Raw genomic sequence first — 22,619 nt, forward strand, 5'->3', positions numbered from 1 at the left:
CAGGTAAAGCATCTCTTGTTTGTGTCCCCTTGCCTCCCCTTCGTCTATTAATGATGTTCCTTTTAGCTTATTCCATTAAATAGTGATAGTCATTAGGGCACTAGCGTTGTCTTCTGATTACAGGATCTGTGTTTAGGTGAAAAATGAGTGAAAAATGTCTAAGCAGCTCTGGAAGGAAGCTGGCCATTCAGATGTTGCCTATGTTAATGTTTATCCCAGTTATGACCTCTAAGCCTTTCTGCCCTGGCCTTGGGGTTCTCCAAAGCCCTGCAGAACGTGAAGTTTTGAGGCAGCATGCTCTGGGTTCAGAAAACAAGATGGGCAGGATTACCTTGGGCACCTTCTGCTTTGGTGCTCAGAGGTCATAGCCCAGGCTACGAGTTATCGCACTTCATGTTCATTAAATATAACCAGAAAATTCTTTTTAAAGAGGACAGTTATCCTTGATGATGTCAAACACTTGTGCTGTTCCCTCCCTTAGAACATTAGTTTCAGTTGATAACAGTGCAGCTTGCTTCATTTTCAACCTGATACAGAGATGTTACTGTATATCGCGTTTGCATGTTTTAGTTGTACTTCAGTAATAGGCAGATGTCAGTATTTTATAAGCTGGTGGGGCAGCTTATCAATAGTTTCCATTTGCAAATGATGAGCTGGCATCTCAAGTTGCTGCTTGAGGTACTGTCCTCATCTTCTTTGGTGTTCAGGTTTTCTGGTTTAAAAGACCTATAGGCTGCAATTGCTTTCTGAGATTGATAATATTGTGTAGTTATCCTAGATTTAAGAATAGCTGTTGCCTTCAGTTCCTCTATACTTAATTGTCTGATTATAATTATAGTCCATAAATTGTTTTAGGAACCTTGGGATTGAGGAGTTTACTGAAAATGAGGTTCTTTTCAGTATTTGTCTTGCTCTGCAAAAGATGAGGAACAAAAATGTTGTTAAACAAGTCCTGTTTTGCTCATTATTTTTTCCCTGAGTCTTTGAAGCAAGTTTAGCATTTTCTTCAGGATTTGCAATCATATGTTCCTCCACTAATACCTGAATTTACAGCATGACCTTTTGGATCAACCCCATCATGCTGCAGAAGTTTTTTAGCCATAGGAAACTGATCAGATTATTTTACTAGCATCCTTTTCAGCACGTGACTCTACTGCGGTCTCCCGTGCAACTCTGCACAGAAGCTAATGGAAGAAGCTCTAAGCAAAGTCCTGGATCTGTGTGTGTAAACAAAACACTGAGAAACTCTGTGGACATGTGTGTGTATGTATATGTGTATATATACACACATATAATATTGTTATGTTTTCAGCTATGTGAATAGAAGAATAGAATATAAATATTTTATCCATCTTTGGATATTTTTCCTCACTATCCCGGAATAGTTTCTTTTCCTTGCTGTATTCCAATTAGGAGTTAGATCCTCATTTCTTTTGAGTTCAAAATCCATGCATCATTGTTGATGGAAACCACTCAGCTCTCTTTGTTTCCTTTTAGTGCAGAGACTGTTTGAAGATGGTTGATTTTGTCAGGTGGGTTCAAAGAAGGCCATCACAAAATGCTCTAGTTAGGCAGCTATTGCACAGCATATAGAAAACCTGTTTCTCTAGCTCTTCTCAGACCATTATGTAGATTTGACTTCCAAGTCACTTAAGATCTTATGAGTATTAGGTGATACAGTGCTGACTGGAAAGATGTCCTTAGTTCAGTGCACTGTAATCTCAGATATCTGCTTGTTTCCGTAGCTTCCAAGTCTGCAGCTGCCCTGTGGTCTGAATTGCAGATGGCTTGTTTCTCTGTCTCACCTTCCTCTTTGCTGTTCTGCCAGTATGCCTCAATACTGATCTATGAATACTTTTGGAATTCACTGTGGAATCCATCCACTCTGTCACCTGAGGGAACCTTAGTAGTTCTGGATTTGTAAAACAACTCCTGCTTCCATATCCAATAAAATAGGCCACACCAAATACCTTAAGTAGCTTTGCTCCCCTGGCCTGTGCCATTACAATATTTTTTTTCCCCTATTATTTCTATGGAACCGTTTCAAATGGTGTCAAACGGTCTCACTATTAGCATTCAGAATGTCCTTAGTGTAGTTTAAGCCTTTTTCAGATTTGGAGCAAGCTGAAAATCTTAATAAGGTTCCTGAGTTTTTCTATTCTAAGCCATAGCTTTAATTTCTGTGTCAGTTTCCCTTCATCACCAAGAAATAACAAGCAGTATTTGTAAATTCTCTACTAATAATTCAGTGGTTAGGGTATTAATGACATTGTGCAAAATGAGGTGAGGTGAGATTTAGAAGAGAAGAACCAACATCAATCTCAAATGGCAGTAGATTTCTTTGTTTCTCCTTGAAACTCATTTGGCTAAGTGAAGTGGGATTGGGTTTGTTCATTTATTTAAAAACTGCGTTGCTAATATACCATCTCTGAATTCATGACTTTATATAAACATTGGGGTTTTACTCTTCGTAACTGCATTTGATGCTACTCATCCCAAGCAGGTAAAATGTACCTCAGCAGGGTATGAAAAGAACTTGAAATCATTTAAAAGCCCCATTGTGTTTTTCCCTTAGATAAAATTAACCAATATATGCTGCTTTTAATTAATTATTATTATTATTATTATTAGTGGAATGATAGGAATAAAACATGTCTGTGTGGAGTTGATTGTAATATGATGTTCCTGTTGCTTCCCGTAGAGAATCAGGAAAGGAACTGCTTTTACCTCTAGGTATGGCTGTATGTAAAGAAGTTGAAAGTCCAGCAGGGAAAAGAGAAGTTTTCATACATGGTTTCTGGATTTTGGAACTATTGTGCCATAGACTTGCTGGTTGAGTACACTTAAAGGGAAAATCTTGTTATTTATGTAAAATTAATCCAGTAGGAGCATAATAATTACTTTTGGCTTTTATTTTTATACAAAAAAAAGATTTTTTTTTCCCTGTGGTACGTCTAGGTATAGGGAGCTCATTGATGGTACTGAAGATTAAGGACTTTTTTGTTGGGGGGCGGAGGGGTGGGATTTTGAGCCATGGTTTTCACTGTCTGTAACCATTTTGGCCTTGTGACTTTGTTTACCAAAGTCAGTAGAAAGAAGGCATCTCATATCATGCAAAATAACAGAAGTCAGAAGGAAGGTAGAAAAGGAGGGTGAAGAATTACCAGTCAAGTACTACAAGGCAAGAACTGACTCTTGTCACCTTCATAGTCATTAGGTGACGTTAAGTGTTTCCTTAATAGTGAGCTCTGTGCAATAGCATTCCCTTATAATGGCAATGGGGGTGGTAAGGAAAGAAGACTTTTCTTTTAGATCTAATTGCTGAAGTCATTTTATGCCCAGGAATACGAATCCTTATGACTTTCTGTCCTAAATAATTTTATTTCATTTGTTCCTCTTATTAATACAGATTACTCTTTTAATATATGCAGTCTAGTATGCACTGAATACTAACAGTGGAGTCTGTTACAATCTGAGCCTATGAATGTCCTGAAACCATGTGTTCTCCTGGCTAATCACACAGGACAGTAAACCAGTGATTGGATGAATTTCCTTATTTCCTCCACTTCAGGAAATGGTAAATAGACATCTAGGTGGCCTTCTGAATATACTGTCTTTTAGCTTCCAGGGCGCACTGCTTGGCATAAGAACCTTGATCAAATTCTGCTTTCCTTCACTCTGCTAAAGATCTATGATTACTCTGCTGGAGTAAGTGTAAGTTACTTTGCTGTCTGGCAGTGGAACTGAAAGCATAATTCAATCCTGATGTCTAAATTGCTCCTACTTTCCTTACCACTTTGTTCTAAGAAGCAACTATCAACTTTTGTCAACTAATCAGAACCTGCTGGTGTAACAGCTGGCTTCAACATCTGCTGGCAGAGGGAACACGCTTTCACAGAATGGTTGATGTTGGAAGGGACATCTAGAGATCATCTAGTCCAACCCCCTGCTTAAGCAGAGTTACCTGGAGCACCTAGGGATGACTTTTGAATATCTCCAAGGAAGGAGACTCCGCAACCTCTCTGAGAAGCCTGTACCTCAGTGCTCTGTCACCTTCACAGTCAAGAAGTTTTTCCTCATGTTCAGATGGAACTTCTTGTGTTTCAGTTTGTGCCTCTTGCCTCTCATCCTATTGCGTTGGCATCACTGAAAAGTCTGTCTCCATCCTCTCTACGCTCTCCCTTCAGATATTTACACACATTGACAAGATCACCCCTCAGTCTTCTCTTCTCCAGGCTGATGAACAGTCCCAGCGCTCTCAGCCTCTCCTCACTTGAGAGATGTCAAGTCTTTTAATCATCTTCATAGCCCTTTGCTGGACTCTCTGTAGTAGCTCCATGTCTCTCGTATTGGGGAGCCCAGAACTGGGCACAGTACTCCAGAGGTGGCTTCACCAGGGCTGAGTAGAGGGAGGATCGCCTCCCTTGACCTACTGGCAGTGCTCTTCCTAATGCACCCCAGGATATCGTTGGCCTTCTTGGCCTCCAGGGCACACTGCTGGCTCATGGTCAACCTGTTGTCCACCAGGGCCCACAGGTCCTTCTCTGCAGAGCTGCTTTCCAGCAAGTCAGTGATCAGTCTGTATTGGTACATGGGGTTGTTCCTCCCAAGCTGAAGGACTTTGCACTTTGCTTTGAACTTTATGAGGTTTCTCTCTGCCCATTTCTCCAGCCTGTTGAGGTCCCTCTAAATGGCAGCATAGCTTTCTGGTTTATCAGCCACTCCTCCCAGTTTTGTATCATCAGTAAACTTGCTGAGGAGGCACTCTGTCTTTTCATCCAGGTCATTGATGAATAGGTTGAACAAGACCAGACGTGGTACTGACCCTTGGGGGACACTGCTATCTACAAGCCTCCAACTAGACTTTGCAGCACTGAACATAATCCTCTGAGCTCTGCCATTCAGCTAACTCTCAGTTCACCTCACTGCTCATCTACCTCGCGCTTCCTGAGCTTGCCTATGAGGATGTTATGGGATACGGTGTTGAAAGCCTTGCGATTCAAAGTAGACAACATCTACTGCTCTCCCCTCATCTACTCAGCTAGCTATCCCATTGTAAAAGGGCTACCAGATTGGTTCAGCATGATTTCTCCTGGGTGAATCCATGGTAACTACTCCTGATCATCCTCATACCTGTCACATGCTTAGAGATGTCATCCAGGATGAGCTGTTCCATCACTTTTCCAAGGATCAAGATGAGACTGACTGGCCTATAGTCTCTTGGGTCCAATTTCTTGCCCTTTTTGAAGACTGTAGTGGCATTAGCCTTCTTCCAGTCCTCAGGCACCTCTCTTGTTCTCCACGTCCTTTCAAAGATGATGGAGAGTATAATATTTTGCATCTCTGCTAACAGGTAGCTGACTTAGTGTCAGGTTGTGATGGCAAGGAAGCCCAGTTTCTTTCAGGGACAGCAAAGGGAAGATGTGTGCTAGTGCTTTCTTGCCACTGCGGCCTTGGCTAGAATCTGTTGTGTGTGCGCTTGCTCACTCTGTATTTTTATTGTGTATGAAACCTGAATGTTTGGTATCCTTTGATCATCTGGCTTACCCTAGCCCTAGGGTGAGTGTCCCTACTATGTATCTGCTTTGTTGTTTATTTGTACTGACATTCTTTTGACTCTTTGTGTAAATGGCAAAACAATTGACTCTTCCACTTCCCAAGGGACAGTGGGAAGGATTATGGCAAAGTTTTCCGCTAGCATTCAGCGCTTGATGAGATTTTGCCTGCATCTGTCCTTACAATGTTAGTAGGTTTTTAGCCTAGCTCAAGTTCTCATTAAAAGTGTGACCTACAATCTCAACACTATACTCAAGGTGCAACTTCTCCAAATATTGCTTAGGCATTTTCTGTGTGGACACTCTGGGTTAAGTATGAAACTCAGAAAAGCGATCATGTTAATGGAGCAGCAAAGGCATATTTGCAGTTGCAAGTGGAGAGCTAAATAGTAATACTAAATCAGTAAGTAAGTAAATAAAGCTCAAGCTGCTCACTTCTGAATGTGCTTAAGGGAGTGTGTCCATTCAGTCAGCACAGGCATTTTTGCATTTGATGAAATCCTGAGAAGTGGATGTAAATAGTACTTTGAGGATATAGTTGATTCAAATGTCCCTTGGCAATGATGGGAAACCTGCTTTGGAATCAACTTCAACTGAAGTCACTGAATCAGGGTTCCTGGGGAAGTGATTCTTTCCTTCAAGGCTCTTGAGTTGCTTTATACATCCAGAAATAAACAGTACCCATTCATCTGTTCTGAGCTTTATTGTTGACACTTCTTCTGCTTCAGAGGGATTTACTAACCTGCAAAAAATATTATTTGGCTGAATTTTTGTCCAGCTGGTTGTTATCTGTTCAGATGGCATCTCCTAAATTGCTACTGCAGCTAGACTCCTTTTTCTTCTTATGGGAGAACTCATCACAACAATAAATGCTGTGATCTTTAAGTTTCTACTCTTTGTAAAGACTTATCAGCCTAGAGATTTTTAAGAGGCAAGCATAACTTTTAGCAGAATTTGTGATGGATGCAGACTAATTTAGCTTGAAATGCGATCCGGTGCATTGTCACTCCTTCAGATAATATCCCTACTGATGCAGCGGGTGATTCCACATAGCATTCTAGGCAAATTGTAATTTGAGCGGAAGTTGGTAAAAGAGAATGACAAGGAAGAGAAGACCCTCTGAGGCATTCTAGTTGAAACAAAGATGTAACCTGTCACTGGATTATGTGAGAAATTCTTAGGCAACCTGCCATCAACCATGACAGATCACCTGTGGAAGACCCCATAGGACGAACAGAAGTAATTGTTAAGGAAAACTACAAAGCCCAAAGCTGTCACTGTCTGTAAGGTTGAATGACTTTATGTATGTATTTCGGTGACCCTGCGAAGGTGAGTGAGACCTGGTGGTTTGTCCTCTGGAGTAAGGAAATGACATGAGGCTTTCTTAGAGTAAATGTGGATCTTGGAATAGATGGTGACTGCTAATCAGTCAGTAGCTACTGACTCATCCTGTTCTGCTTAGGTGCCATTAGTGAAGATCTTTAAAGCAGGTTGGTTAGTTCTTGAACTCTTCCTTTTACAAAGCAAAAATTTAGACTCTATAGCTAAAATGGAAAACTTTTCAGTATCTATTCTGGCAGTTCTTTGGGCTAAAATGTGGGCTGGAGAAAGCAGGGTAAAACTCTGATGTGTATTTGCCATTTCAAGATGGTGAGCTCTGCCCAAAAGGATAGTTTCAGTAGCATGTTAAGGTAGCCCTACGACATCCTGTTACCTTCTTATTGCCACTTCGAATACAAACTTAGCAGTGCTGGGCCCAAATCCTTGTATTCCAGCAACTTGGTGCTATCAGTGATAAATAGTCTGTGATAGGAGTGCTCAGCGTTCTTTTTCCAACTGTTGCAGGAGTAGGCAGCACATCTTGCATCATGAGTGCCAGTAATGGGTGATAACATTAAAACTCTTTCCAGATTGTACTTCTACCTGGTGAACTACTGTTTTTTTGTGTCTATCGGTAAGTGACAGACCTGTAGCTGGTGATAAGGGAGTACATATTTCCTCACATCTAGTCATCTTTATCCACGAAGGGTGTCTTGATATAGTTAATGTTTTTGAGTCACCTGGACAACAGCTCGTAGCAGAGCACACCAATCTTCAAAGGGAGCTTTGTGCGTGGAACAAGCTAAAGAAAATGGGGCTTGTTTGCAGAGGGTGATTGTTAGACTTTTGTCTTGTTTGTTGTGACAGCTTTCTACATTTTCTAAAAAAAAAAAAAAAAAAAAAAAAAGTGAAATATTTCTTAATTAAAAGAAAGGAGTGCTTAATTTCTGGGCTGAGGGAGAGATGATATCTTTTCTGTATAAGAATAAATGAAAAGTGAAATTCATGAGCAGCATTACAAGGCCAAAGGGAAAACACTAATAGGGATATATGCTGTGCTGGTTTGCCATTCCTTATGAAGTCAATTTTTCAGTCTCAGTACCTTGTTTTTCTCTACAACAGATTATTTTTGTGCTGTTTAAGATATTGTCTCCTTTTGTGTACAGCCTTGAACGTATTATCTAGAGACTTTGCGGCTGATGGGAGGTAGCACAAGAGATCAGGATTTGAGGTGATGTTCATGATCAGTTTGTGGAACTGATCTGTTACTGGTGTGAGTGCATTTGAACAGCAAATAGACTTCATTGGAAGATCAAAAAAGAAAAATTTGAATAATTTGGAAGGGATAACCAGGTACCATGGGTGAAAACTATCAAATATATAATTGGAAAGATGTTAGGCACTAAATCAAACCTTGTTTAGCTCTGTTCACTTCTTTGGATAGAATTGTCCTAGATTTATACTAGCTGAAGGGGGCCAATATTTGTATCCTTCAGAAGATTAGGTATATTTAAAAGTATCCACCAGCATGTAGTATCCAGGATGTAGCTTTAACACTAAGGAAGACATGAGTTTGTGTTTTTTGCGTATAGACCACCATGCTGTTAACTTATCCTTAGTATCCATGGATCATTCAATACAGTATTTTTTTGGACAACAACTAAAGCAGATGATATAGGAGACAGGAGAACATTTTTCATGGACAAGTGTGAGGAAAAGGCACCATCCTATTCTTCAATTGTTGTCGACTGGCTCACAACTGGAATAACGAAGGTTTTACAGTCACTCTAAAACATTTCTGCTTTGCAACTCAGCAGTTCTTTGGCTGTTTGAAGACTTAATGCTTAGGAGGTCACCTAATCACCCCTTCCTGTCTAATAGTATAAAATCACGTTCTGCAATTTCTTCCAAGCAAGTCGTATTCACCTGACTGAGCTGGGAAATGCTAAGACTGAGCTAGGAAATACTAGACTGAAACTGTGCTATGCAATTTCAACTCATTTCAACACCTGCAAAATTTGTGCTTAACTAATGTTTACACACAATTGCAGTTACTGCCTTTCTGCTAGAGAGCAGCTGGGGGCTGACGGAAGGCCAGCTGCAGCCTGCCACAGCCAGCACTGGAGTGCCTGCATGTATAAAAATGATAAAACATCCAGCCTTACAGTTTTCTAATTGCAGCTGGGATTTTGCAGCTGTGGAGTCACACCGTAAGAAATATATTCAGTGCCACAATTCAATGAGTATGCTTTTCAGACCAACAAATCTGCCTTGTGAGCTGAAGAGAAATAAGCTCTGTAGACTTCTTCCTTTTTCTTTTTTCCTGGTTGCTGTCCCTTTTTGCTCTCTGTCCCTTGTAGTTTTCAGTGCTCAGGAATAGAGATAAGCATCCTGCATGGCATGAATCTTTGAGGATCACTAAGCAATTGCTTTCCTTGCTCTGAACAGCATCAAAAAACTTTCTAAGCAAATGATTATGAATATTTTTCTTCCTTTGAATTATCATTTTTCTACCTTTAGCAAATGTTTACTGTATGGCCTCAAACAAGTCATTAAGCTGTTCTGTAGTTACTTTATCTATAGAGTGATGCCAGTAATACCCTAAAGAAGCAGTTTGGGCTTAACTTAATGATACTGGAGTTGTCTGAAATGGCTAAGTGTTTGATAAATGATAGCTCTATTGAAATGGTGATTTCACAGAAAAAAGTACTTTTCCCATACTCTGAGGGAAGCTATAGGAGGTTAATTAAAGAAGTGTGTTTTTTTTAAGTAGTCAAAAATGAGGGAAAATGTGATTACCTTTTTCCTTTTTTCTTTTTTTTGTTCATTTGTTTCTTTTTTCTTTTTTTTTCACCTTCTCTTCTGCTAACTTACCAGAAAGTTTTGAGGATAGATTCTGCCCTGTTGGAAAGGTGCAGAGAGCAAAAACTTTGTCAGTTTTCTGGAAAATGCTATGTATTTCTATCTCAGTTTTTCTTAATATTTTTTAAGGAGGTGCTTGTAAACAATTAGAGCTATTAAGCATATTGGTATTAAACTTTTATTTTTCAGTATAACGTAGCATTATTGATTGTGCAACATTATTGGAATGAAACAGGTAACGAAGGACTATTTAGCTGAAGTTTTAGCTAGGTCCTATTCTTCAGGCAACAAGTGACTTCACTTTCTTATAAGTATTTCTAATAGCTAAGAGAAGCTGTAAAACTGAGGGAGAATTTACCTAAATGCAAATGGTGACATCTGAACTGTGTTATTTTTACTTAAGGTGGAAGAGAGATTAGACTCAGGTCATTCCTAGGCCATTCTTTATTCCTCATTGTTTTCTTGCAATTCTGGCCAAAATAATTGCAACCTTATGCGACCTTTATTCCAGTTGATCAAAATGGCCTATGTTAATTTGCATGTTGAGTTTTTTATTTATTTCTTTTTTTAGGGGAAAACTGTGAGCTTATCTATATTGACTAAACATTGTGCAGCTGAGGCTTTAATCACTCTAGAGTCTGTGACTGGTATAGCTTAAAGAACAAGCTGGGATAGCTTAAAGAACAAGGAGTCCTGAAAAACTCAAGAAGGAAAGACATTATTGGACAGCATTAAAAACTATTCTAGATGCTCACCAGCCTTCCCACCTTCATCAGGACCCTGAGTGGGCACCATGCTTATTTCTGTTTCTAATCAATCTCAGAACTGAGCAAGTTTCAGTCCTCTCTACTTTCTTCCATATCAGTCTTCTACTGACATAGATGTTATATATGCAACTCTGCTGAAAACACTGTCTGGAAGTGGTACTTAGGGTTGTTTCTCAACAGTGACAGAGTGTTGGTGGTCTTTGGAAAGCAGTTTTGAAAGCCTCTTGATTATTTCCTTGCCTGTAAATGTCACGTTGCTCTCTATAATGCTCTTAGAGGTATGTAATTATTGTCATTCACCTGTTAAGTGTGAATGTTCATTAACAATTAAAATGTGTTCAGCTCTTTTGTAAAGATAAGCAAACTCTTGGTTTAAGCTTCTCTGGGGAGAAGACTTTAAAGGGGTTTACTGTCTAGACATAGGGGAAAAAATGCAGCCTTCAGTCACTGCTCTGAGTAGAGGCTGTGTGGCCCTATTCTTTGGTTAGCAATTGAGCATGCTGAGTTAGATCAGCCAACAGATGGAAATAGCTTTCCATGGGGTTGTCAGTATGCACCCATGGGCCTTCTACATAGAAGTACTAAAACTGTTACCCTTATATATGTCTTGCAAATAAATGATCAAGAGATTGTATTTGCACTCTCTTCTCTTCCTCTGATCTCCACATCTAAGTAAGGGGCTCTGGCAGTCTGGTACTTTGTCATTTGCTTTTCATTGAAGCATTTCAAGTTTTGACCACGACCTGGTATTCCTAACTCACTGAAACAGGACAGTGCCTCTTACCAGAAAGTTTTTTTTTTTTTTTTTTTTTTTTTTTAACTCTCTGTTACAAAACTTGGATGCTTGGATGTTGAGTTGATCATCCATTTTCTTCATGAGCACCTTCAAACTTATCTGTTGATTCCAAAATATTCACAGTCCTTCACCTTTAAGAGGTTGTTATAGGGTTAAAAACAAGTGCAAATGAGAGCCAAGGTGGGGGGGGGGCTCCAAGTGTTTGGATAAAGCGCTGTACCCTCCATTCTGAAATACTGCTGATATTGTCTTATTCTTCGATCTTCCTGGTTTAAATATAAGAATAGAGTTTAAAAAGAAAAAAGAAAGAAAGAAAAGAACAGTAAGGACCATAATTTAAGTGCCTTGATCCTTTTTTTTTTTTTTTTTTTTTTTTTAGGAAGCCAGTAAAGAACTTCCTGACTTTGGAAGATCCTGAGTGCTTGCAACTCTATTGAACTTCTATAGGCAGTGATGAGTAGCTCCCTATTTTGAAAAATCAGGTCATTTATTTCAGTATTCAAGTAATTTCACTTTACACAGCTGTTTCAAGAGGGAGTTTTTTGATCCTGATAGACCTCAATTGCCCAGCAAAAGATGTATTTTAAAAAGAGTTTAGATTTTTTTTTTCTCACACAAGTATATATGAACAACTTATATTTGTTCCTAATTAGTCCCCTACTTTTTTTTTTCTCAAGTTCTGTAGTATTTTTTTTTTTCCCTTTAACTAGAAGCTTCCAGGAAGTTACAGTTAATGTGTTTGGTGTGGTTTCTATTACAAATCCTTTAGCTACCCTGGAATTTGAACAGTTGCTTTTAGGAATCTTAAATCAGTCTATGCACCCTGTATTTTCAGTGCCAGCTTTACTTGGCACTTATGTGAAGTCTCTTAAACTCTTGCCTAAATCTGTGCTTGGGTTTGTGAGCTTTCTAGAGAGCTAGATTTGGTTTTCAGATTTACAGTGATTTTATCTTACTGTTGTTTTTATATATATTATTTTAAATTTTCTAGATGTTTTGCAGAATTATACAAGCCCATCATGTTTCTCTGGTGTATACTTTATTTTAATAAAAAGGTATTGAATGCTTCATTTAACTTTACTGTTGTGAAATGCCCAGAGACACTGCGCTTGGATGAGCGGTTATGTAAGTGCAAATTGTTGCAGTTTTTTAGTACCAGAACTAGCATTCAGCCAAGGTCTGAAGGCTTGTAGTGCATGTGCATGGGGGAAAGTAAACAAATCAAAGAGCTTGGTGCATCTGCAGACATAACCCCAAACCTCTTAGCTCATCCCTGGCTGCTTGCTGTACTGGATTGCAGGTCGGTCCCTCAAACGCCCCTTCAGCAATGCGGGAGTCAGTGGTGCCTGGTGTGTGAGGAGACCCTGAAAGATTAGCCTCAGGTCAGCAGAGGTGCTGAATATCCTCTGCACGGAGTTGCGGGGTTCAGAACGGTTGTCGTTTTCCTTTTCTTTTGCATTTGCTGTAATTAATTGCTATTTGACATGCCTGTCTCGGTGAGCATGTGCTATACTGGTAAGACTTTGCTGCCTGGAGGGCAGGCAGCAACTTGGTTAGAAGTTGGCAGGTTTTTTATGGGATGAATCAAGTCTATCACTCAGGTGGCTGTCCTGAAGCACTGGGTTTTGGTGGATGCTGCAGAGCATTCAACTCTCCTCGTTCCTGAGACATTTAAAGAAAGCATGTGGTAGAGGAGGCTATATGTAGTACGTTTGTGTGCAGGAGGGTTTGTGTAAGAGATACTGATGTATTGGAATATTTTTCTTAACAGCTGTAATGGCCTTATTAAACTATTTGCTATGCATCAGTTATTAGCGATTGCATGAGGTAATCTCCAGTCCCTGGGGATGGTGATATCTGTAACTCATTGCTTAAGTTGCCTTCCAAAGCCTTAACAGTCTCCCTGAACGCATAGGGGAATTGTACTAATGTACTGTGGTACATTAGCCAAAAGTGCACCGCCTAGGTGAGGAGTATCACATGGAGGTAAAACACCTGTTGGGAAAATACCACGTACTGGTAAAGAGGCATGTAAGAACTGGTCTAGTTAAAGGAAGATAGCCACTTCCCTTCAGTGTCAGGTGGAACGTATAACTAGAAAATGAGGGTTTTTCCCCTCTTTTGGCTTGGAAGCTATATTACAAACAGGTTTTGATTCATATTGTTCATGTCTTATAGAAGAGAGCACTTATTGCAAAGAAAGCAAACTGTTTTTTGGGTATTCCATGGAATTCACAGGCAGAGTTAGATCTCTGGTCAGAAAGGAGAAACATTGCAAGCCTGGATTTGTATGTAATTACTCAGTAATCTATGAGGAAATACTACTTCATTGCAGAAAGATCTGTCATGCACGTAGCCTGTGAGGTTGAAAATTTCTAGAGATATTACAGATATTACTGATATCATAAGCATATTAGTTTTCCAGCATGGCTTTAAAAAAAAAGGAAGAAAAATCCTCTCTAGTTTGAGAAATAAAATCTAGTTTTACCTTTCCTTAGCTAACCCAATCCTGCCTGGCAGAGGAAAGGAGGGACAAACTATGCACTTTGTTTTGTGTTATTTTGTAAGCTACCACTCAACATATTTCAGTTAATGCTACTTTGTCAGAGTTATAATTTACTAACGGAGGAAGTGTAGTGTGTCTTCTCGTATGTCAGCCACTGACCGATTCCACTATAAATCGCATTACAGCCTCATGTACAGCGAGGTCCCTTTTTGTGCTCCTACACTGAACTGAGCAAGTTGGTGACAACGTAAACCCAGCTCTGTGCAGTGCCTATCTCATTGCTCCTGCTGTTCAAACAAGTACCAGGGTTCTCTACTACAGCCTGTGATGTTTATGCTGGATGATGCTAATTAATATGTAATCTAGTAGCAACAAATGCTGAACTCTGTGGTTACAGCAACTGCTTTGGGAGTTTTTTTTCTTTACATTCTAGCTTCTCTCTTCAGCTCTATAGGAGCAGAGAGGATGTTTCTGAAGGGAGTTCTAGATTCAGGATTGCTTGGCTAAGTAAGGATCCTAAGAAAATTTGACAGATTTGACAGCAGTCACTGCTGCACATTTTTTTCTTTTATGGGTCTCTACAGGTCCCTTTGCTTGTGATTCTCTTTGTTAATCTATGATACGACACTTTGTCCTTCTGTGTTGTTTATTGTGGTCTAAGTTTTAGATCAATTATCTGGAATTGTAATTCCTAGCAATATGCAGATATTGTACTGATTAACTAAGTTTTAAATTGATGCAACCTCTATGTGAGCAATTAGCTTAAATCAGCTCAGAATCCTCTGAAGCTATATGGATATGAGTCACATTTAAATTAAGAATATGTCAGAATAATGTCAGAATATAGGAATTTGCACAGGCTAAAGAACATTTCTTTTTTAAAAAAGTTAATCTGGTATGCTTCCATCAAATCTCAAGTCCCATTCCTAGTTCTGTCACTAGTTTACCACTCTGGTTTTGCATGAGTTGTTTCACCTCTTGATGTTGCTGCCTGCAAAGTTAAGATTTGCTGATGTAACTTGTAAGAAAATGTAAGTAGGAGTGTTGGGGGGAAAATATGTTGCCTCACCCTATGAGGGAAAAAAAAAACTTAACCTTTTCTATGAATAATGGATAATGAAAACTTGAGCCAAATCTTTCCGTTTAAAAGCAGTATTTTAATTTGGAAATGTCCTTGTGGTGCCATTTGGGAGTTGCTGTTTGGCTGTTCTGCTGCCCTGAGTTCCCCAGCCGGACTACAACTCCTGGGTTGCATCATCGTTCTCCTCCTTGCTGAATTGCTGTCATGGAGTCCTGATATGGCGTTATGGGACATATGGCCCAGCCAGAGACCCTCTGCCACAAAAGAATGGGTGTCTAAGAAACTTCAAATGCATGTTTTCTGACATATGACGACATCATGTGTCTGAAATACTTAGGAAGTTTTGGATGATGCATTTTGGAGTTTTGGCTGCAAAGTCAGTGCTTGCAGGGGAGAGTAGTGTATTTAGCTTGTGAACAAAAGTCAGTATTCTTGCAGAGAGAAGATACTTTTTATGAGAAACCCCTTGAGCTGAAAAGTGACTCTTCCCAATCAAAAGCAGTGACTCAAAATGCTGTTTTAAGGCTTTTTTTTTTTTTTTTTTTTTTTTATCAATGCATGTAAAGTATTTGGACATCCTGCAGGTGAATGAGTTATCTGGTGTTTGATGATTATTGTTGTTGCCACTAAAAAAAACTAAAGTCTGCTGAGCATCCTTTCAAGTGGAGCTAGGAGGTGGTTTAGCTCATCTATGATAATGCTGTTAACTCACCTTTTCAATAAATCTTGTGAACTTGTTGGCTCATTTTATTATGTTACTGACAGTATTAGCTGAGGGTGAAGCAGATCTCATTCTGTGTCTCTAATTGATTTATAACAAAATGTGACCTAATGAAATGTGTCCACAGAGAGAAAAGGAACCCTTGTAACAGAGGGAGCTGAGCAAGGATAGCAACCCAGGTACATGCACTAAATGGAAGAAGCACAGACTGTGCATCGTTCATCTGGGGAAGCAAGGACTGTCCACTGTGACAAAATCAGTCAGATGTACAAACTGAAACACTGAAGCCTCATTATGCTGATTAGTGTCAGTGCTCAGCTGTAGGGAGGCAAGAAGAAGCTGGCAGAATGATCCTTTAGAATAGTATTTGCCTGAGAGGAAGTATTATGCACCATGGATTCATTAGTCTATGCTGAAAGGGTAAAATTATACTGCAGCTAGAGTCCAAAGTGAGAAGGTTCACTTCAACAGCATTGTTAAATTGGTTGGCAGCCAGATGGCACAAGTGTCATTCAGAAGATAAGTTCAGCATTGTGTGTGTATGGTGCAATACAGATGAGAAAGTAGTATTAAAAATTTTCCTCTTAAAGACCTAGAGATAACCCAGTATAGCACTAAGTGATCACAATGCAGTTGAGAAATAGCTATCACTTGTTACTGTATAGGAGTTGCTTAGGAGAAGCTGACTTTCTGGTGTTGACTTTCATCATCTAGTTAAATAGTGTGTGCTCTTGATACCTTAGTATCAGTGTGGCCTTTATTCATGGTGAAAGCAGGTCTAATAGTGAAGTGTGGTGCAGATCAAGTTTGAGGGCTATTGGTGTCACAGTGGGTCACAAGAAAGCAGGGGAGGCAAATGTAAGTATAATTCAGAAAGGAGATGCATACTTGGAAGGAGAAGAGCTATGGAATAGAGGTTTTAGCAGTTGAGGAATGATGTGCATTGAGTAAAACTGTAAAGGGAGATCCAAACAGTAATATAGCAAAGAGCAGTATGGGTCAGGTTTGAGATTAAACAAACGAGCTCAGCAGGGATATTTTGACTAGTAGCTGTTCTAGCATTTCTATGATTCTTTCTTATGCACAGCAAAGGAAATTATGCTAATTTCCCAAGAAAAAAGTAAGATGAAAACAGCGCAAACTGCACAGCAGCATTCTCAAGGTTGCTTGGTTTCTTACAGTCCCTAAACCAGGTTTTCAGTTTTTCTTTTTTTCTCCTTTTGGCCCGTGTGAATGGCAGATCACTCAGCATGCTCCTCTGCCAGCTCTGTGAAGTCATTGCAACCTGAAAGAGGAACCAAGCTTTGAAGATCGCCAGAATAGCATCTGTACTCTGCAGCTAAAGACAGTGGTACCACAGACAGTCAATACTTGAGCTTTCTAAAATGCCAGGAGAGCTAGATCAAGAAGATGCTCTTCAGTCTCAGTGTGTGTTGTTTTGAGTGGGAGGACAGGGGTTTTATGCCTTTCCGTGGCATACCTCATATTCACAACTGGAACAAAGAGAAACAGAACAAAAACTCCAACTCAGCTCCTAGGCTTATTTAGTGTTCGCTGGTTGTACAAGCCTGGTTTCCCTTTACGTGTTCAGTGGGATCTGTATGATGTTGGTTGTCCTAGGTGACTTATTTTTGCAGGCTTATTTGTAACTTCTTCCCCACATGTATTCCTCTATTCTGTGTCTGTACTGTGTCTGCTCCTGAATTCTCAGCTGCTTTGGTTGTGTTGTGAAGGCAAATTCCTTTTGACTTTGATTCTTGATTCTGTATAGGCCCTTATTCTTGATTCTGTATAGGCACCTTATCATTCGTGCTGTTTCCAGTCCGAAGGAAAGATCAAATGGCCGGTAGTGAATTGTTAGCTGCAGTAATGCTGGTGGAAACGGTTTCATTCATCAGTGTCTGCATATATCTGTTGCAGCTATTCATCTGCATTCCACTGCATGCAGGTGAAGATCTAATACTGCAATACTCTCAGTAAAGAAGGATCATGACCTTCTCCACTCCTTGGAGTAACTGGGTGAAGGGTCACCTCACTTCAGGGAAGCCCTCTGGCTTGCCAAGGTGTAACAAAGAGGTGTCCTATAAGGAGGTTTAACCAGCCCACCTATATGGTAGCAAAGATACTACACTATTAATGGTACAGTCCAGAGCACTATAGGAAAAATACCTGCACCGGCAAGTACCCTTCTTTGGTTCCAGCTCTGAGCACTGTAGTGCAAGTGTGTCCATTTGTCTGCCATAAAATGGAATAGATTAAATGAAGAGCTCTACAAAGAGGGCCTCAGTACTACTTGCTTCCTCTTGTGTTGAGAGGGTAGAAGGTTAGTTCTTATTTTCATTCTTCAACTTCTGAAAAATAACCAAATGTTTCAAAGCCTCAGACTGTTCTGTATTGCATAAACACACTGTTTTATTGGGCTGCTCTCAAAAGAAAGCAGCCAGTATTGCCCCGGAGTTGTGTTGGTGTGAGATTATTCTATTCTTGGAATGACGATTGGCCTCACAGGGCAATACCATGGTGTGCTGCCCGCATGGCATGAGCATCCATGTGGAAGGGCCATGTGAAGAATATAGTCATGTTAGTCTTAGCACATTGGCTTGAGCAGTTCTGATAACCATTTTCTTTGGCTTTGACCATGTTTCTGACACTTTCCTTAATATTATGAGACAGAGCTTTGCTGGTAGCATGGCTTCCTGAAATTGCAGAGGCTGGGTCTCTGAAATTCAGACTCTGAAAATCAAATGAAATGAAGGATTCCCCCCCTCCCCGAGTTTTTATGAGCTTTCTGAATGGCGCGACCAAAATACCTTAATACAGATATTCTTCCTTCCTTCCTTGGTGGGTAGTTATTTATAAAGTTGTTCAGCATGTTGCCTCTGATTGAGGCTGCCCCATGCTGCTCAATGGCATCCTGATGTTTGCTTGCACCTACTTCCCTTTTATAGATATTCTTATCCTACAGTAGCACTGTTGCCTGCTATTAAGATGCACAGTGAATGGTGATGCTACTGTCTACATATCAAACACAATGCATCCCTTTAGATTTTATAGTTTGCTGTGCCCCAGGTGCTGTTATTATCAGTCCTGACATCATTCATTCGGTATGATGGGCCCTGTCTTTCCATTTATCTGTAATAGGCAGGAGATTTTGAATTATTTTATCTTCCAACTACAGCAACAGTTTTTCTTTAAAAAGAAACTTTATTTTCTCTCTCTTGCTTTCTCTTTCTCTCTCTATTTCTTGCTTTCTTCCTTGTCTGATATTTTTCACACTGTATTTGCTCCCAAGCCTTTTTACTCTGCATCTCCCTTTGTTTTGTTTCTTCCTTTGTATGTACATAATTATCTCTTTCCTCCCATTTTTGCATCTGTGTGTAACTTCTGTATGTAACTTCAGTACAGCTTGCTGAAATCTACTAAAAGGTTCCCTTGATCATATCAACTTGGGTTGGGGCTAGGTAGTGTTTTCCTGTCCATACATGTGGTTCATGCAGAATTTAGTGCGGTTGAAAGCTGAGGGTACTCAGTATTTCTTCTGCTAAGATGAAAAACAGTACCTCTGCCGCTATGGAGGCTACCTTGCTTCAGGGCTTGTACAATGATTTGTATTTTTTGAGTTGGACTGTGAACTTACCATGGATGCAGTTACAGAAAAACTGGAGATGGTGCCCAATATATTTCAGAGAAAGCTGAGATCTATGTGTCCTAAGTCCATTAAAATCTTATCCTTTTCCTATCTTATCCTTTTCCTCCCCAGAATTCAGCTTCAATGTCCTTTTGAAGAGTCTTGGGATCTGATGTCTCACGTTGCTTGGAGCTGTTTGTATGAGTGCTTTTGTTTGAGTAGTATCCAGAATTTGCCTGCTTTCAAAGCTAAGCAAGTTTAATAGTAAGACAGTAAAGAAGACATCTTTAGTAAAACTTAAAGTCAAACTTCAAGGTACAGGATTAAAAGCAAAATATTGTAAGTGCAAACAAATTTAATTCTAGCTTAAATCGAACAAATAGTATAAGAGCTACTTAAGCTCTTTCTCATCAGTTCCCTGTGAGGTCTCTCTGCCTTCACAGCAACAGTTCAGTGTTTCTCCTAAAAGTGTATCCAACTATGGGGAAGGGGAATCTCAACACAATACTTGTCTGTGGTTGTTTCAACTTCAGAAGCCAGTGATCTACTACTTGTAAAGTAGCTCTGTGTGCAGTTCTTGGTGACTGCTTGCCTTTGTATGTCTTTGGAGCTGGGGCTTTTGTTCAGATAGGAGTAGCCTTGATGGCATAGGATGATGATATTTGAATCCACCTATCATCAACAAATTCACCTAAGGATGGATTTACTCTACTCACAACTGTTCACTCAAGCTTTGTGAGTTATACATGTTCCATAAGAGATTTTCTCCAGGGACTGGGTGACTTGAATGCTTTGTTTCTGTTCAGGGTGGTGGACTATGTGGCATTATAGTAGAGAGTGGAAAGGACAGGCAGCCCAAGTGTTTCTTTCTTTGGGCATTTGTGGCTGCTGAACACCTTGTCATGCATCATTGCAGTAGTATTTGTAGCTGTGTTGTTTTAGATAAAGCTTGGTTAGGAAGGTCCAGAGTCCCGTTTTCTACTATCTCCATGAGTCATTCTAGAGATTACCTCTAGAAATAGAACAACTTCATGGTCTGCTGGAGAAGGTAAAAAGTGGGATTGTTATGTTTTTCTTTTATCTGGTGGGAAAACCATGTGATGCTTGCACCAGCTGTTATTAAACTGGAGATCCTTTCTACACTGGCACTAATGGGTAATGTTGCTGAAACCTATGACTGAGTGTTTAATGGAACCATTTCAATTTTTTGCATAAAACAAAGACAGACCGACCCTCCTCTCCTAGAGCTCTGTTTGGTATCCATGTGCTGCCCCAGGGGCAGCTAATGGCTATCCAATAGGGTGATCCTCGTAGAAGAATTTCCTGACTGTTCAAAGGTGGTAGAGGCAGTGCTATAAAGCCTAATCCAATCCATTAGGCTTATGAACAGCAGAAATGCATCACCCATATGCAAACTATACTTAAACTGCATCTGGATTGAAGATATATAACAAATAGCTGAATTAGAGATTCTTTATAGAGACAGAAGTGGGGTTTTCTTTGCTTATTGAAATTCTTTGGGGCAAATGTTTTCATTGTCTTTTGAGCTGCTACTAGTTTCATCCAGGGTGGTGGGCAGCCTTGCTGATGTTGCTAAGGAGAAAAGACATATAAAGCATTTAAAGTAAATATAATAGCTCAGAACTGCATCATAAGAAATGCATTTGATTTGAGAAGTGAATTCGATTAAATCCTGCAAAACGTACAAAGCCAGTCTTGGTTTTCCAGACCCTTTATTTGCTGTCAGCACTTGAGATCAGTGTAATATTTTGCCTTCGCCCTTGGCTGCAGAGTGTAACGGACAAAACCATTATCTGTGAATGTCATCGCTGTTAGGGAAGGGAGGGTGTGGGAAGGAAGGAAGGAACCAGGGAACAACACTGGCAGGGAGCTGGTATCTACAAAAGTAAGTGGTCTTTAACAGTAAGATGGGAGGGAGTGGGTGGGACAGGAAGAATGATCATCTCTAAATTTAACGTTCTACTTGTCCCAAGAGCTGTGGATACAGGCTGTCAGGCAGAGGGCTAATACCTAAAGGTGATTTAAATGATCAGGGATGTTAATTATTGCAGGGTTAAGAGTGAACTTTTTGTGTCTCAGCTTTTATTACTAAATGTTCTGAAGGAATACGGTTTTGCAAAGAGTTTTTTTTTTTTTTTTTTTTTTTTAGTTTGATCTAAGAAATGTTGAAATAGAAAGTTAGTCTGGAGTTGGTTTGATGTTTGGTTTAGTTTTTACTGATTGTCTTTGGAAAAGGTGCAGCTCAAATGCCACTTTACATGCATTTATACCTATTAAAGGAAACCATGTATGCACATAAGTACTTGGCAGAAATACAGCTGCTAATCCCAAGTGAGCAGCTGTGGTCCAGAAGATCAGGAGCAGTGAGGCCTACAGGTGACTTTACCTGAAGAGCCATTTAGAAACATAATGGAAATTACCATGTTCACTTAATTTTTTTTTCAGCAGAGAGATCACAGCAGTATTTACTGACTTCCCATGTGTTAGCTGTTGCTAATGTTTTTCCAGTTTACAGTGTGAGTAACATGGGAACTGTGGATTATGAAGCGAGAGAGGGAGTCAAGTAATAATGATCGTGAACCAGGGTAAAACTGGATTGGATCTTGTGATGTTGTCAGAAACCCCAAGATGGCATCAGAGCCTTGTTTTTCTACATTTAAAAAAATAAATAAAGCATTCTTAGTGACTTGTTATTCCTATTTTCTCCCATTTATTCCCTGGATATCCATTGCTTCTACTCCTTTCAAAGCATTCCCGTATAAGGACCTTTTTTATTCAAGACTGTACATGCAACACACCCTAGCTACCATGCAAGTCTACCTGTACAATATTAAACCTCATCCACAAGTGTACATTTCTAAACTTTTTTTGTTACTGGAAAACTAGAACAGCAAGGTTGGGTGCAACTCTAGCTAGAAATTCAGCCAGTGCTTATCATAAGTTTTGTTTTGTGTCACTGTAAGCATTCTAGTATTGAATAGGATGATATGGAGATAAATCTACCACATATTTGAGACTGTGGTAGGTCCATCTCCATATGATGCAGGTTTTATTCCTGAACTCTTAGTGTACTGCAATTTGCAAATTGCAAACCAAATTGCAACAAGTCCTTTAAAGAGTACGAGGAAGTTCTGAGTTACATGAAATCACTAACGAGAGTGTAGTCAGACTTTGCAAAGTTGCACAATGATGTAGTCCATGAAGTCAAATGTGTTCTGCCGGTCACTGAGTCAGAAACACTATGTTCAAGCCAACTAAGGAAAAGACTTTCTCAGCGCAAATCTGCGGTTCTCATTTTTATTCAGCCTTTGTAGTGAAGCTAGACAATTGTTCTACCTAAAGAGATAGCATTATGTCAAGAC

At 39.7% G+C, this 22,619-nt stretch overlaps 1 protein-coding gene across 1 annotated transcript in view; it reads left to right on the forward strand.

The window, feature by feature from the left end:
* AGBL1 (AGBL carboxypeptidase 1) overlaps nucleotides 1-22,619 on the forward strand; it is a 290,148-nt gene that overhangs the window by 126,006 nt on the left and 141,523 nt on the right. The window lies entirely within an intron of this gene.

The sequence above is a fragment of the Rhea pennata genome, chromosome 10 (assembly GCF_028389875.1).
Source record: "Rhea pennata isolate bPtePen1 chromosome 10, bPtePen1.pri, whole genome shotgun sequence".
Taxonomy (NCBI): domain Eukaryota; kingdom Metazoa; phylum Chordata; class Aves; order Rheiformes; family Rheidae; genus Rhea; species Rhea pennata.